Raw genomic sequence first — 14972 nt, forward strand, 5'->3', positions numbered from 1 at the left:
GAAATGCTAGCTTTAGTGATTAGACAAGAAAAAGAAATTGAGAGAAAAAGCACAGGCAAAGAATAAACAAAATTATCACTTTTTGCAAATGATGATGGTTACTTAGAAAATCACACAGATCAACTAAAAATGCACAACTTTAGCAAAGTTGCATCATATAAAATAAATCCATATAAATCATCAGCAATTCTGCATATTACCAACAAAGTACTAATATGCTATAAGAAAACATGAAGGCAACAGTTTCTCAGAAACCTGGAAAGCCTTGTGTGAACAGAGGCAGAGTGAAATAATGCAGAACCAGGAAAACAATTCACATAATAACATTATTATAAAGACAAACAACTATGAAAGACTTGAGACCTTGATCAATACGACCACCCAACCACAATTTCCATCTCCTGATAGAAAGTTGAAGGACTCAGTATGGAGGTCAAAATGCATTTTTGTTTTTTTCTTTTTTTGGGGGGGGCACAATATTAGTTTGGAGGGCTATGCGATTATTTGCTTGCTTGATGGTACATGTTTATAATATGACCAGTTAGGTAGTGTAATGGATACAGTACTGGGCCTCGAGTCAGGAAGACCTGAGTTCAAATGTAGCTTAAGACACTTACTAGCTGTGTGACCTTGGACAAGTCACTTACCCCTGTTTGCCTCATTTTCCTCATGTGTAAAATGAGCTGGAGAAGGCAATGGCAAACCACTCCAGTATCTTTGCCTAGAAAATCCCCAAAAGGGTCATAAGGAGCTGGACATAACTGAAACAACTGAACAACAACAACAAAATGTTTATAATAGGGATTTTGTTTTTCTTCTTCAATGCTGGGGCGGGAGAGATGGTAGATTTTAATTGACTGAAAAAAGTTAATTAAAAAAAAACTATCAACCCACATGTCTAACTTTCCTATATGTACAAAATGTTTATGACAGTACACATACATGATCAAATCAGATAATACATGTTAAGCACTCTATAAACTTTAAAGCACCACATGCATTGGATACTGCAGACTATACTACATTGTTTTTATAGTTACACAACTAGCTAAAAAGGTAAACATACACATGCACAAAATCCTACTATTCTTACTGCTTTCTAACCATTACAAAAGCATTTGATTTGGTAGTATAAAGTGCTGTCTTAAAGACTCTTTTCCAAGGTGTCTCCTGTACACACATCAAAATCATACAATGATATCTGAGAGACTAAAAGAGATGATTTTATATATTGATTTTATGTACAAGTCTACTGGCTTCCTTGACTTCCTTTAAGTCCCAACTAAAATCCCATCTTCTATAGAAGCCTTTCCCAACCCTTCTTAATTCTAGTGCCTTGCCTCTCTTTTATTTATTCTATGTGTGGCTTGTTTGTATGTATTTGCCTGCCTGTTGTCCTTCCCATTAGATTGTGAGCTTCTTCAAGTAAAGGATTATTTTTGGGGGGGTGTCTCTTTTTGTATTTCCAACGTATGTAGCACAGTGCCTGGCACATAGTAGGTACTTAATATTTATTGACTGACTCTCTGCTTACTAATATGAAGTGAAGCATAACTGTGTTTGCCAGATATATATTTTTCACTGTCATAGTTGTCCATATAAAATCCAAATGGAAGACTCACTAGAGATAGTGAGGTCTTTCAGATGTTCGTCATTATGGATGACACTGCATCAAGCCTTAGAACAGCAGAACTTCCTAAGCGAGAGCCATATCACTCAAAAGAATTTGGCTTAATTATCCATACGAGAAAAACAAAGTGGATGGAGAATGTCTATTATCCAGATTATACAGATAGTTCATAAAAACTGGTCCATCAAGTGTCTTGGACAGAAACTTCGGCAATGAACCAGATCCAGAACTGAATTACAGTTAGTAGCATATTTCTAAAACCAACTTCATTCTACCTTTCCTACTTCTGATGTACTACTTTTTTCCATCTACTATGTATTTTCCTATTCTTGGGCTCTGAAACATTTCATGTTGCTTTTAAACTTGTACACTAAGAAATATGGTGCAGAAAAATACCAGTTTCTTCTGAAGTTTCATTACTTCTGATCAGACACAAGTGAAAAATACTTTCTCACCTTTATAAACAGGTCAGGAAAGGGAGCCAGAGCCTTATCTTTCCCATCAACCTCTTAAAAATATTATAAAAAGTGCACGTCAGGAGCTGGGCAACAAAAACAGAATGAGGCACTGTCTGATCACAGACTAGCATCTGGTCAGCTCCTAATGGGCTTGTATGAAAAACTACAAGTATGGTTGATGTCTCTGACATGTCAATACCACAGCAATGGCAATCAAATAGGATAAAATAAGAGCAGCCTTTAGAAGCAAATGGATGGGCAAAGAAACTAAAGAGTCCACACCCCTTTTTACTGTTATTAATTAATAAATTAATAAGTTAATAAAAGAACAGAAAGCTTCCCTCTTTACATACATCTATCCTGGCTGACTGAAGCGCATGAGGTCTCCTGAAGATTATGTTCCGCACTGTAAATGATATTTTGTCCTCAATAATCTTTCCTTTTTATAACCTTGCTTGGGTATTTGGGAGTTTAACAACGTGGTAAGGCATTGATTTTTAAAAATATTACATAACACTGCTATAGAAAATAAGGTAGAGATGTAAAACAGAAAGATGAATTAGAGAGAAAGAACTGGACCTCAAAAACTACACAGCTACTAACCCAGTCTCTTGCTTTGTTTCTTCAACTAAAAAATAACCAATAGAACCACAAGGATACAGTCTTTTCCAGTGCTAAAGAAATTGTCCTATCCAAGTTGACTCAGAAGAACTCATATCTGCAACTAAAAATTCCCTTCCCTAAAAGAACATACAAGAGTAATAAAGTTTCATGAAATACATATCCAGTTCTATTTACATTTATGCTGTAAATAAGGAGATAACTGATACCACTATCAAGTTTCTCATGTTCCTCATTTAGATTTTAAAGCACCCTAAAAGAAGGGACAATCTTCACTTTCTGGCATTAGAATGTTCTATCTAAACTGCAGCTGTAACATATTAAGCATTATACAGGTGCTGATGATGATGACCAGGTACTCAAATTAAGCCAATGTTCTTATAGAATGAACTGTGTCAGTGATACCTCTTCTTTCCTACTAGATATATTTCTGTATCTAGGAAGTACTCTGGGGATGTGTTCAGACAATACTTATGGCTAGAGAACTTAAAAAAAAAAGGGTGGGGGAAAAGGGAGAGAACAGGTTTAATGCTAGCAGTCTCCCAACAATATCTGGGGCACACAGCACCCTAAGTAGCCCTTTCTTGGTTCCCAAAAGAAGAATGAGCTGCCTGGGGGTTCACTCTCTCTAGCCTTATGTTCTCTGCCATGAAAAAGTGACTATTTCTTGCATGGATAGTTACCAAGGTAGAAATACAAACCATTTTAGATGTCTTCTTATTAAAAGAAAGTGAACTGAAATGCATAACCACCCCCTTCAAAAATACAGAACAAGATACAAAAACCCATACCCTCTTGTGCAAATCATCTTACCCCTGCATGGCTTAATCACCCTCCCAGTGGGTGTTTTTAATCTTCAAACTGTTTTGTCTCTATGACTTATAAGGCAAGCCTCTAGGGTAGGGGTAGAATCTTCTATGTTTAGTACTCTGCTGGTGCACAACAACAAAATAATAATAATAATGATGAATATCTCTATAACAGGTGACAAGCTGCTAATGATGGTAATCTTGCAATGAGATACTGTCATCCTGTGGGCTGCTCTATCAGCTTAATGTAAGGGGAAAATATGTTTAAGCTGTTATATTTTGATAAAAAAACATCAGCTTGAATGCATATCTGAGTAGATGCTAAAATTAAATAGCTGATTTGTTTTTAAACTATTTTTGTTTCTAATTTAGCTGCAGCTAAATTCAGTCCCTTTCTCTACCTACCACTTAGTTTTCTTCCATAAAGATGCAGCTTTTAAACTCCAACACTCATTACTCCTAGTGAACACATAAACTCCTGAATCCAGCAGCTGCAATTCTATTTTTTTTTTTTGGTAGGAGGGGTGAGATTTGGTTCTGTGAATTCATCAATATTGGGAACACCTGGTGTAGAAACTATGTTCACTGATGCAGACGGTCATCATCTGTAATTTACTGCTGTAAGAGGTTATATGACTTAACTATGGTCAAACAAAAAGTGTGTGCCAGAGGAAGGATTTTCCTGACTCTTCCTCCTTCCCCCAATCAGATCTCTTATCAACTACACATCACTTCTCTTAAAATTCTATACACTCTGCTATTCTAATTGATGCAATGCCAATGCAAAATCTGAGTTTTTTAGTGCAAGAGAAAAAGTGTAAACTATGAAAATCAACAAAATTTCATTCATTCACTCATTCATTTAACATTTATTAAGCACCTGATGTGCACAAGGCCGCACTGAGCACTACTTTCTTCTTTGTCATACTCTAGGATCCAGCCAAGACCCTCCATCTCCCGTATCTGTGTCTTTGCCTCAGCAATTACTCACACAGGGAATGCTCTCCTTACTCATCACCACCTCACAAAAATCCAACCCCACCTTCCACATGAAGTCATTCTGTTCCACCACCCACTCCCAAATGGCTCTGAATTTAACTACTGGGTTTTTTTTTTCTACTTACTCTATCAATTCTGAAATACCTGTTTTCTGCATTAGACTATAAGCCCCTTGCAAGAGAGGATTCTTTCATTCTTTATTTGTATTCTCAGAGCCTGGTGTACAGTAAGCACTTAATGATTCCTTGTTGTTTGGAGATATTAGATAGATCTATGATGTAATTTATATGGACATGCTCCCTCTAGCAGTTATGTGGATAGTGTTGGGCCTGGAGTCAAGAAGACCTGAATTTCATCACAGTCTCAGGTACTTACTGGTGACTCTGGCAAGTTGTTTCACTTCTGTCTGCCTCAAGTTCCTCAACTGTAAAATGGGGGAAATAAATATTTTTAAAGTGTATTTAGCACAGTGCCTGGCACTTAATAAATGCTTATTCCCTTCCCCTTCAAGGATACAGATGGTGGTCTATTTGTGCTTGGCTATACTTTTGTTACTCTCGTGTGTGTTTGTTGTTCAGTTGTTCCAGTCATGTCTGCTCTTTGTGACCCCATTTGAGATTTTCTTGGCAAAGATACTGGAGTGATTTGCCATTTCCTTCTCTGGCCCATTTTACAGGTGAGCAAACTGAGGCAAACAGGGTTGTGACTTGCCCAGAGTCACACTGCTAGAGAGTGTCTGAGGCCAGATTTGCACTCAGGAGTCTTCCTGACTCCAGACCTGGAACTCTATCCACTGCACCACCCAGCTGCTCCTTTTGTGTGTATCTCCTATCTCACAGTCTCCACCTACCGGTTGGATCTCTTGATGTTCTATGAATAGTAGAACAGGAGCTATGTCATGTACATTTATTAATCATACGTTTTCTGCTAACATTCTTTTTACACTAAGCAATTTTTTGTTGGCAATATATTGCAGCTTAACCAACCAACCTACAAACCTTTATCATTTAAAATTACTTATCATATTATTTGTTATTTAAGTGCTTACTGTATGCTGATCATGCACATGTGCTTCTTACGACTCTCTGGGTGGCTCAACTGTAATTCTTGGCTTTCTCCTTCATTCCTCTCCCCAAATAACATGGAAACTCTCTGATGGCAGGGGCTGTCTTTCTTTTTGCTTCTGTCTGTCTTTCCAGGGCACAGTTCTTGGCACATAGTAAGCGCTTCATAAAGGCTTGTTAACTTGTTATTAACTGTGACATTCCATTGTTCATAGTCATATACCACGGCCATAAAAACACTGCACAGTTCCCAAAGACAAACTATAGCCTGCTTTGGGCCAAAGTTCTCACATAACTCATCAAGGAATCTCTCTTGATTCTGGTATTAATGCTTTTCTCCTTTTTGTCAAGAAAAGCTGTCTGTCCTCAAGAAAGCTGAAAGTAGCCATTACCCCCAAAGGATAAGTACGTGGTCAAACAACTATTGGCAATCATATGAAAGGCTGCTCCAAATCACAAATAAAAGAGAAATGGGTATTAAAAACGACTCAAAAGTTTACATATATCTAAGCAAACGGGCTCAGAAGAGCCCAAAATCCGAGGATCTAGGCTCAAATTCCATTTCTGATCTCTACGGTCTTGGTGGCCTTGCACAACTGACTGCACTTACACAGACCTTGATTTCCTCATTTGTAAAATGAGGGAATTGGACCAGACAGCTTCTGAAATCTCTACCAGCCTCAGATCTACTCTATTACAAAAGAAATCAGGAAAGAGAAACCAGAACATTGTTGGTGGACCGGTGAATCAGTTTAACCAATATGGAAAGCAATTCCGAATGAGGCTAAGGAAATGAGTACTACGTTCACACTTTTTGACCCAGCGATCCCAATGGGTGTGTGTGTGTGTGTGTGTGTGTGTGTGTATACACACATCCATCCTAATAAAGTCAATGAAAGAAATGTTTCACATATCAAATCATTCCTCAAGGGCTTCAAAATATTCATAGCAACACTTTTTGTAGTTGCAAAATAGAAACAAAGTTGACACATTAACGGCTAAACAAACTGTGATACATGTATGTGATGGAATACTACTATACCATAAGAAACAACAAATACTGAAAATTCAGAGAGGCAAAGGAAAACATATGAACAGATGTGAAGAGAAGTAAGCAGGACTAGTCACACAAGGTGCACAACAACTTCAGCAATGTAACTGCAAAGAACAAAAAATACAAGAATCGGGAAATTGGATGCCGTGTAATTATAACTGGCTCCGAAGGAAGAGAAGAAAATGTATTTCCCTTCACCTTTTTTTGCAGAGGTGGGAGACAAAGGGTATGGAAAACTGCATATACTGTGAGCTTCAATAGACTGACTAGCTTCTGCTGTCCCTGCCTCCTTTTTAATCTTAGATAGCTAGGTGGTACAATGGATAGAAGGAAGACCTAAGTTCAGATACTTCCTAGCCATGTTGGGCAAATCACTCAATCTCTGCCTCAGTTTCCCCAACTATAAATCGAGGATGATAACAGTACCTACCTCCCAGGGTTGTTCTGAGAAACAAATGAGATAGTGTTTGTAAAGTGCTAAGCACAATGCCTGATACATAGCAGATGCTACATAAATGCCAGCTATTATTATCATCATTATCTTTTTTATTTAAGTGGTAGCTCTCAGGGAAAGGGAGGGATATATTTAGAAGTAACAATCAGATTAAAACAAAAGATAGTAACAATTGTTTTTAAAAAATCTACTGGGGTAATATGTATAGATACTGAGGCTCAATGTGATGTAGCAGAGAGACTAGGAGTCAGTAGAGTTGGCTTTGTATCCTACAACAGACACATAATAGCTGGGAGGCAAATCACTTAAGTTCTTGAAACTTTCCCTCTTCTGGTCTCTATAGAATGGCTCAAATGAACTAAGTCTGTAAGGTACTCTGCAAATCTTAAAACACTACATGAGTGTTAACAATTATTATTATTATATACATAAATTAAATATAAGACTATGAGAAAGTGCAAAGAAGACAATTAGATAAAATGTTCTAAAAAAATCTGAAAAGGTAAAGACTTTCAGCTATGGTAAGGGGGAGGAAAGAAAACCAGGAAAGGCTTTATGGGAACTGAAGGAAGATGATTTCAAAAGGCTGAGACAAGGAGGTGCTAAATTCCAGGCATGAGAAATAATCTTTTTTAAAAAAAATAATTTATTTTCAGTTTTCAACATTAACTTCTATAAGATTTTGACTTTTGAATTTTCTCCCCCACCCTCTCCCTCCTCCCCACAATGGCATGCAATCTGATACAGGTTCTACTTACACATTCATATTAAACATATTTTCACATTACTCATGATGTAAAGAAGAATTAGAACTAATGGGAGGAACCACAAGAAAGAAGAAACAAAACAAAACAAAAAAACAAAAGAAAAGGAGAGGAAATAGTATGTTTCCATCTGCATTTGGACTCCAAAGTTCTTTCTCTGGATGTGGATACCATTTTCTATGCCATGAGGAATAATCTGTAAAAAAATGCTGAGGGGTGAAGATGAAATGGAGAACATCCTGCATGCCTGGAACACAGAAAGTGGAAAGTGGGAGAGGATTCTGGGAAGATGGTAGAATAGATCAGAAAATTTCAAGCTCAAGACTTTCCTCACAAAAGAGATAAAATAGCACCTCAGGGCAAACATGGGGGAGGGAATAAATAAGAGTAGGCACAGAATAGGGGTCCTCCTGGGACAATCAGAGAAGATCTGAAGAAAAATCCCAGGATGAGTTTTTGTCCCTGTGAAGAGTAAACATCTCCAGGCTAAGGACCACTGAAACATGAGTTAGCTGGGTTGGGAAGCTGTCTCAGCCCCAACCATATGAAATTTTACCCCCTGGATAGAGGATAACCCCTGGGAGTTGGGCATCTGAGCTGGGGCAGATCTAAGAAACCTCTGCTGACAAATGCCAGACCCAGATGTGCTGCAGAGATCCAGTGAAGGCAAGAAGGAACCAGCACATTCCTGGTGACTGCAGAAGAGTGGAGCAGGGACGCAGCTGACTATGGGCACTTAACAGCACAATGGAGGTCTTGGTTTGAGTTCAAGGTCAGAGAAGGGTCTGATGATCTGAGGCCAGAGGCACCACCGCCCATACCACAGGACTAGAGATGATTATACTGAAGCAAAGAAACCGTCTTCTACCCCAAAGAGTAATGTCAAATGGTCACCTGCCCCAAAAGAATTCATTGAAGATCTTAAAAAAGACTTTAAATGTCAAACATCTCATAAGAAAAACAACTGATTTGGAAAACAGACCAAGAAAACATAAGAATAATCAGACTACCTGAGAGCTAGGATCAAAAAAAAGATTCTTCATATATTAATACAAGAAATAATTAAAGAAAATTGTCCTGAAGCATTAGAACAAAAGGGGAAAGTAGAAATAGAAAAAATTCACTGATCACCACCTGAAAGAGATCCTATGAGGAAAACTCAGAGGAATATTATAGTCAAATTCTGAAACCCCCAGCTCAAGGACCAAATATGAGGAACAAGGGAAAAAAAAAACAATCTACATCTGGTGGTACCACAATTAGAATCACACAAGACCTAGCAGTGGTGACACTAAAAGACCGCAGGTCTTGCAACACTATATATGGAAGAGCAAAAGAACTGGGCTGCTGGCTGAAAATATCATACCCAGCAAAGCTAAACATAATTCTGAATGTGAAAAAAAAAAGAACATTTAATGAATTGTCAGACTTTCAGGACTTTGTTTAAAAACAAAAACAAAGACAAAAAACCTGAACTTAATAGAAGATTTGACATACAAAAGCCAAGAGAAATATAAGGTACATACCAATGACCAATCACAAGGGACTCAATAAGGATAGACTGTTTACCTTTTATATATGTAAAATGTAAAAACGATGTCTAAGACTGTTATTACCAATTAGGTAACTTATATAAAAGATTAGGGTAGACCTGAGTATGATATGACTTCAAAAAGTAAAACTGTTCAAGAACAGTTAAACAGTAATTATCTTAATACAAATGAGGTGCTAGAGAAGAACCAATACAGAGGAATTAGATGGAGGAGGAAGCTGTTAGTTCTGGAAACCTACTTTCATCGGGAATGGGTTCAGAGGGAAAAATACATATACATCTAGAAGAGTATAAAAGTCTTCTAAATTTAGGAAGAAATAAAACTCTAAGCAGATAGGGAGGGGGGAGAGCATAAAGGAGGAATATTTAGAGGGGAAAGTGAGGGAACAGGTCAAAGGGGTGGACAAAAGGGTATTTTGATTTATAGGAAAGGGAGGATAAGGGAAGGATTGTTGTAGGAAGGGTAGGTTAAGTAACAGAAGAGGGCAAGGTACTGGGTAGAAGTAGAGCAGTTAGGAGAGACAAGAAAAAAGAGACAGGCATAAACATAAAATCAAAGATTAGAAGGAGTAAAATCTCTTAGCGAAAGTATGTGTTTATGTATGTATGTATATATCAATATCTATATAGAAATATATCCATGCTTAATTGTAGCCTGGGGGAGGAGAGGAAGGGAGGAAAAAAGAACAAAGTAAAAAGTGTACAAAGAGAACAAAAGAAAACCTGCAAGTAAGTAAAGATGCACAGCTTTCTACATAACGTGCAGTACTTAATATTTAGGCTTTCTTGAAATGGAAAGTTATTGCTATGTATTCTGAATCCTCTCCTACATTCTGCTATGCACATGACTTTTTTCTTTTCTTATTTTATATTTAAATTTAAGATTTAAGTTTATGTTTCTTTTTCTTTTCTTATGTATTTAAATGTTAGCATTTGTCTAATACTTTAAAAAAAGATAAAAAGAAAGTGTAAAGGGGAGAAATCTGATCTTAGATAAGGCTGAAAAAGGTTGTAAGAGCAACAAGAGAGCTGTGCTGGGCAGTTTTCTCAATTGCCTCAAGGAACTCACCCCCCCAAATGATAATAGGGAAGGTGTCCAGAAATGACTTACATGTACTTAAATAAAAACACTGAGTATTCTTAACTTCATGTCAAGAAGGGAGTTATAGCCCTTTGCTATCAGTCTAAGAAAGAATATGGGGCAAGCAACACTGAGCTTTCCTATGAAAATGTTTTTTTTTTTTTTTGGAAACAATACTGATATGCTCTTTTCTAAGAGCCGTTGGTGTGAAATTAAGGGCAGGGAATTCTCCATCTCATTTTCAACTAAGAAAATATTACTGTATTTGAAACAAGAGAAAGAACAGTTCCTGATTTGACCCTAGTTAAAAAAGGTCTTCTTCCTAATTTCCAACTCTATAAGAATCACGAATTACCAAGGCATTTACATTGTGGACAATCAAATGAAAATACTGGCGACACTCATGAAATGGCTAGAGAACAGTTATACTGGGAGAATGCTTGGTGAGTGCTTTCTGGAGAATTTGCTGATGAAACTCTGGGTCAATGGAAAAGTGAATTTTTGACTCGGACATTCCAATGCTAAGTGTATAACCCAAGCATCTACCTTACAGAATTGTGAGGATCAAATGAGATCTATAATCTATGAAAAAACACTTTGTAAACCTTAAAGTGTTACTTAAATGCAAGCTAATAATAATATTATTATTACCTCTGTAACTGTATTGCAGGACCAAAGTTAATATCTACTGATCTCTATGTTTGTTAGGAAGGTAACACACATGTAAATGGCACTTTAGCTAAACTGGTTTCTAGCTTTACTCCTTCATTTCCTCACCAAAGACCTGCATAACTGTACCAATTACTGGTTCTAGGAAAGAAAACCCCAAGAAAGATTTAATTTTATCTTCTAGAAATGAATTTATTAGTAGGAAGTCAAGATTGGGGAAGGGGAGGAAATGTAGGAATCAGCAATGCAGTTTTATCAGTTGTAGGAATGGTTACGTAAGCTAAACTAGTAAACAAATTCTCTACAAGGTGTCTCTTGATCTCTAGCATTTTATACTATTGATCATCCTCTTTCCTCATGGACAACTCTCTGATATCTGAATTTTTATGATACTACTCTCTCTTGATTTTCCTTTTACTTGTCTGACTGTTCCTACTTGGTCTCTTTCGTTGAATTTTCAACCATATTGTGCCCCCTAATTGTGCATCTTCTCTAAGGTTCAATTCTGGCTTCTCATCTCTTTTTTCTCTATACTCTCTCAATTACTTCATCTGCAATCTGAGTTTATCATATCTATGCAGACAACTCTGAATATGCATATGTCCAATCCTAGTCTCACATAACGAACGGTACTGGACATTTCCAATCTAGATATCTATCTGATAGGCATCTCAAACTCATCAAAAAGAGAACTCAATATTTTTATTCTCAAACCCATTCCCTTCCAAGCTTTCCCTATATTTGTAATAGGCCTCATCATACTTATAGTCACCCAGTTTCACAACCTCAGAGTCATGCTGAGATTATCACTTTCCACCTCATAATTGATTGCCTAGTCTTATTGAGTCTACTTTTACATCTCATGACTAGCTTTTCTCTCCACTTATACATCCCAGCATCCTTTTCCAGGTCATCATCTCTTGACCAAACTACCACAATAGCTTCCTAATTGTTTTTTCCCCATCTCCAATCCATCTTCCATACAAAGATTAAAATAATTTTCTAAAATACAGGTATGACCACATACATCATGCTCTGTTCAATAATCTTTCTCTATAACACCTAGGTTCAAATACAGATCCTTCTGTTTGGTATTTAAAGCCCTGTGCTACCTGGACACCTACCTTTTCCAGCCTTATTTTAAATTATCCTTCTTCTTGTACTCTCCATCATCAAGGCCAAATTGGCCTTCTTGCTGTTTCTCACATAATACTCCTAGTCCTACTGACTTATCTTTGCAAAGGCCTGGAATGTGTTCTCTCCTAACCTCCACCCTTAAAATCACTAGCTTCCTTCCAAGTTGAACTCAGAGGCCACCTTTGACAAGATCACCTCTCCCAAAGTTGCTAGTGTTCCCTCAATTATCCCATTTATTTTGTACATATTTCATGTGTACTTGTGTACCTGTTGAGAATGACAGGATGTAAGCTTCTTGAAGGCAAAGACTGTTTCATTTCTGTCTATTTATCTCCATCACAAAATATAGGTCCTGGCAAATAGTGACACTGCAAGACGCCAATACCTCAAATTTAAAATTATAAAGGCATTTCTTTGCAATTTTCTTAAGGCCTGGTTATGCTGCACTTTTGGACATATAATCAAATAGCTACATAGCTGTATAATCCTTGGGGAAAAGCAACCCAACTTTCTCAGACTAAGAGAAAATGGCTCTGCTGCATTTCTTTTGAATATATGCTGGCTGACTTTGAAAGGCAAAAACCCTTAAGCGTGTTCCTATATTCTTTTATCTATTTTCTGCTAAGGTAACCAAAACAATTAGCTCAATTTTGGGTAAAATAACACAAAAGATGATCCAATCTTTCCAACACACACACACACACACACGTACGTCTGGGGAAGGGAATAGAGGTAGGAAATGCATAGCATATAACTAATTCCCTTGTCCACTGAGCTAATAGAGATGTGGTTATTTAAAATTCTGAACCGTGGTTCTGCTACTTGGGAATAGTTTTCTGAAATTCTGTGGGTGGATACTGGTAATGAAACAGAGAATTCAGAACTGTAGGGAGCATAAGGCCAAATAAGCTTTATAACAGTATATACGTATGCTCTAAAAATAATTATACATCTGTAGTGGAGGCTGGTTAACTGAATCCATAGAAGCATTTGGCTGTTCAGATAACTAATCAAAATATGAAATTCCCCACGACAAAAATGTTTTCAAGGTTAAATCATTTGATTTTAACCACAAAAAAGTGAGTTTATTAGCTACAGTATCAGTATGGAGTAGTGGACAGAGCACTGGAACTGGAAATTGACAGACAGGTAAGAATCCTATCTCTGACAACTTACTAGCTCTGTGACTATAGGAAAGTCACTTTATCTGAGATTCAGTTTGCTCATCTGTAAAATTAGGATAATATCTATAGTATCTACTTCGAAGGGTTGTTTTAAGGCTCAAATTAGGTAACATACATAAAGTGCTCTACAAACCTTAAAGGAATATATAAACGTAAGTTGTTATTGCGATTTTTTTTACCCTTTTTGCTTGATCTGAATGCAGTGACCACTCTTACACCCTAGAGTTCAGCCACAAGAAACATTTACTCACCAGGTTCCACTCACCCCCTCAAAAAAAAAGATCCTTTTTTGTTTGCCTTCCCCACAGAAAAAAACCCCAAAGATTTCAATAATATCTTTAAAAACTCAAAATAATTACCCTTGTAGACTAGTTTATAAAACTAAAAAAAAAAAGAATGCTCTTTCCCACCACTATAAATCCTTAGCACTAGCTCCTCAATAAGGATGAAACTAAAGAGAAGAAAAAGCAGCATTGTTTTCCAAGCTCAGGTGGCCAATGTTCTTAGGAAAGAGCATCAGACACTACAAGCTTCCCTCTGGAGCTCGGTGCTCAGGCATTCCAGACATACTGCTCTGATTCAAATCAATTCCGTTAAACTCAACGGCCTGTGGTTTGTGGACTCTTCTCTTCCATTTTTGGAAAAGTGGGATGAAAATGTACCCTTCACTCACTACAAGTCAAATGTAACTTGACTGTGGCTCAACAACAGTATTTGCCAGTTCTCTTAGCAGTTCTATTATCTGGGCCACTTCATCAAGGGAAGGTAAGTAGGTGCTCTCTTACAACCTTCCACCTTATTTTGAGCATTCGCTCCCTTGAGGAAGGGGGTGCAGCAGAAAGCATGCTGGATTTGTAGTTGCAGTTAAAGGTTTTTGGTTTGAATCCCAGCTCTGCCACTTACTCCCTGTGTGGCCTAAGGAAAATGGCTTACCCTCAATAGGTCTCATCTCCTCCTCATAAAAGTAGACTCGACCTCTAGGGTCCCTTTTCAGCTCTAAATTCATCACTTGTGATCCCTCTTAGCCACTTCTGTCCTGCATTTCAAACATGAAGACTATTCTCCTTGGCAGAAAAAACAGGTACCAACAGAAAATGAGCAGCTCTTTTGCTGTGAGTCATCATACTTTTCACCTTCATTCCTCTGCTGGTTCTGTTCTTGACTTTCTGGACTTCAAAACTATACCTTTACTACCATTTCATCCTGGAATTTTCCTCTGCATCTGGGGCTTCCCTACTCTGAACATTCTACCACCTCTCTTTCCCCTCACTGTGGATTATCCCTCCACAAGCCTCAATCCCCTTCTCCTAATGAGGAACTCCTCCTGGAGCCTCCATTTTATGAAGGGGTCCAAGCTAGACTGACTTCATTCCCATCCAGCCTGTTCTGGACTTTCTGAACTTCATAATTATGTCCTAGGCACCTTCACCTTGCTCCTCCCCCAACAGCTCACTTATCTGTGTAGAGACTATTTTTCTTTTGTTTGTATTTGTACC

At 37.6% G+C, this 14972-nt stretch overlaps 1 protein-coding gene across 1 annotated transcript in view; it reads right to left on the minus strand.

Moving 5' to 3' along the window:
• ZFAND3 (zinc finger AN1-type containing 3) overlaps positions 1-14972 on the minus strand; it is a 333159-nt gene that overhangs the window by 61628 nt on the left and 256559 nt on the right. The window lies entirely within an intron of this gene.

This window comes from Phascolarctos cinereus, unplaced genomic scaffold, assembly GCF_003287225.1.
Source record: "Phascolarctos cinereus isolate Bilbo 61053 unplaced genomic scaffold, phaCin_HiC Scaffold_5;HRSCAF=322, whole genome shotgun sequence".
Classification (NCBI taxonomy): Eukaryota; Metazoa; Chordata; class Mammalia; order Diprotodontia; family Phascolarctidae; genus Phascolarctos; species Phascolarctos cinereus.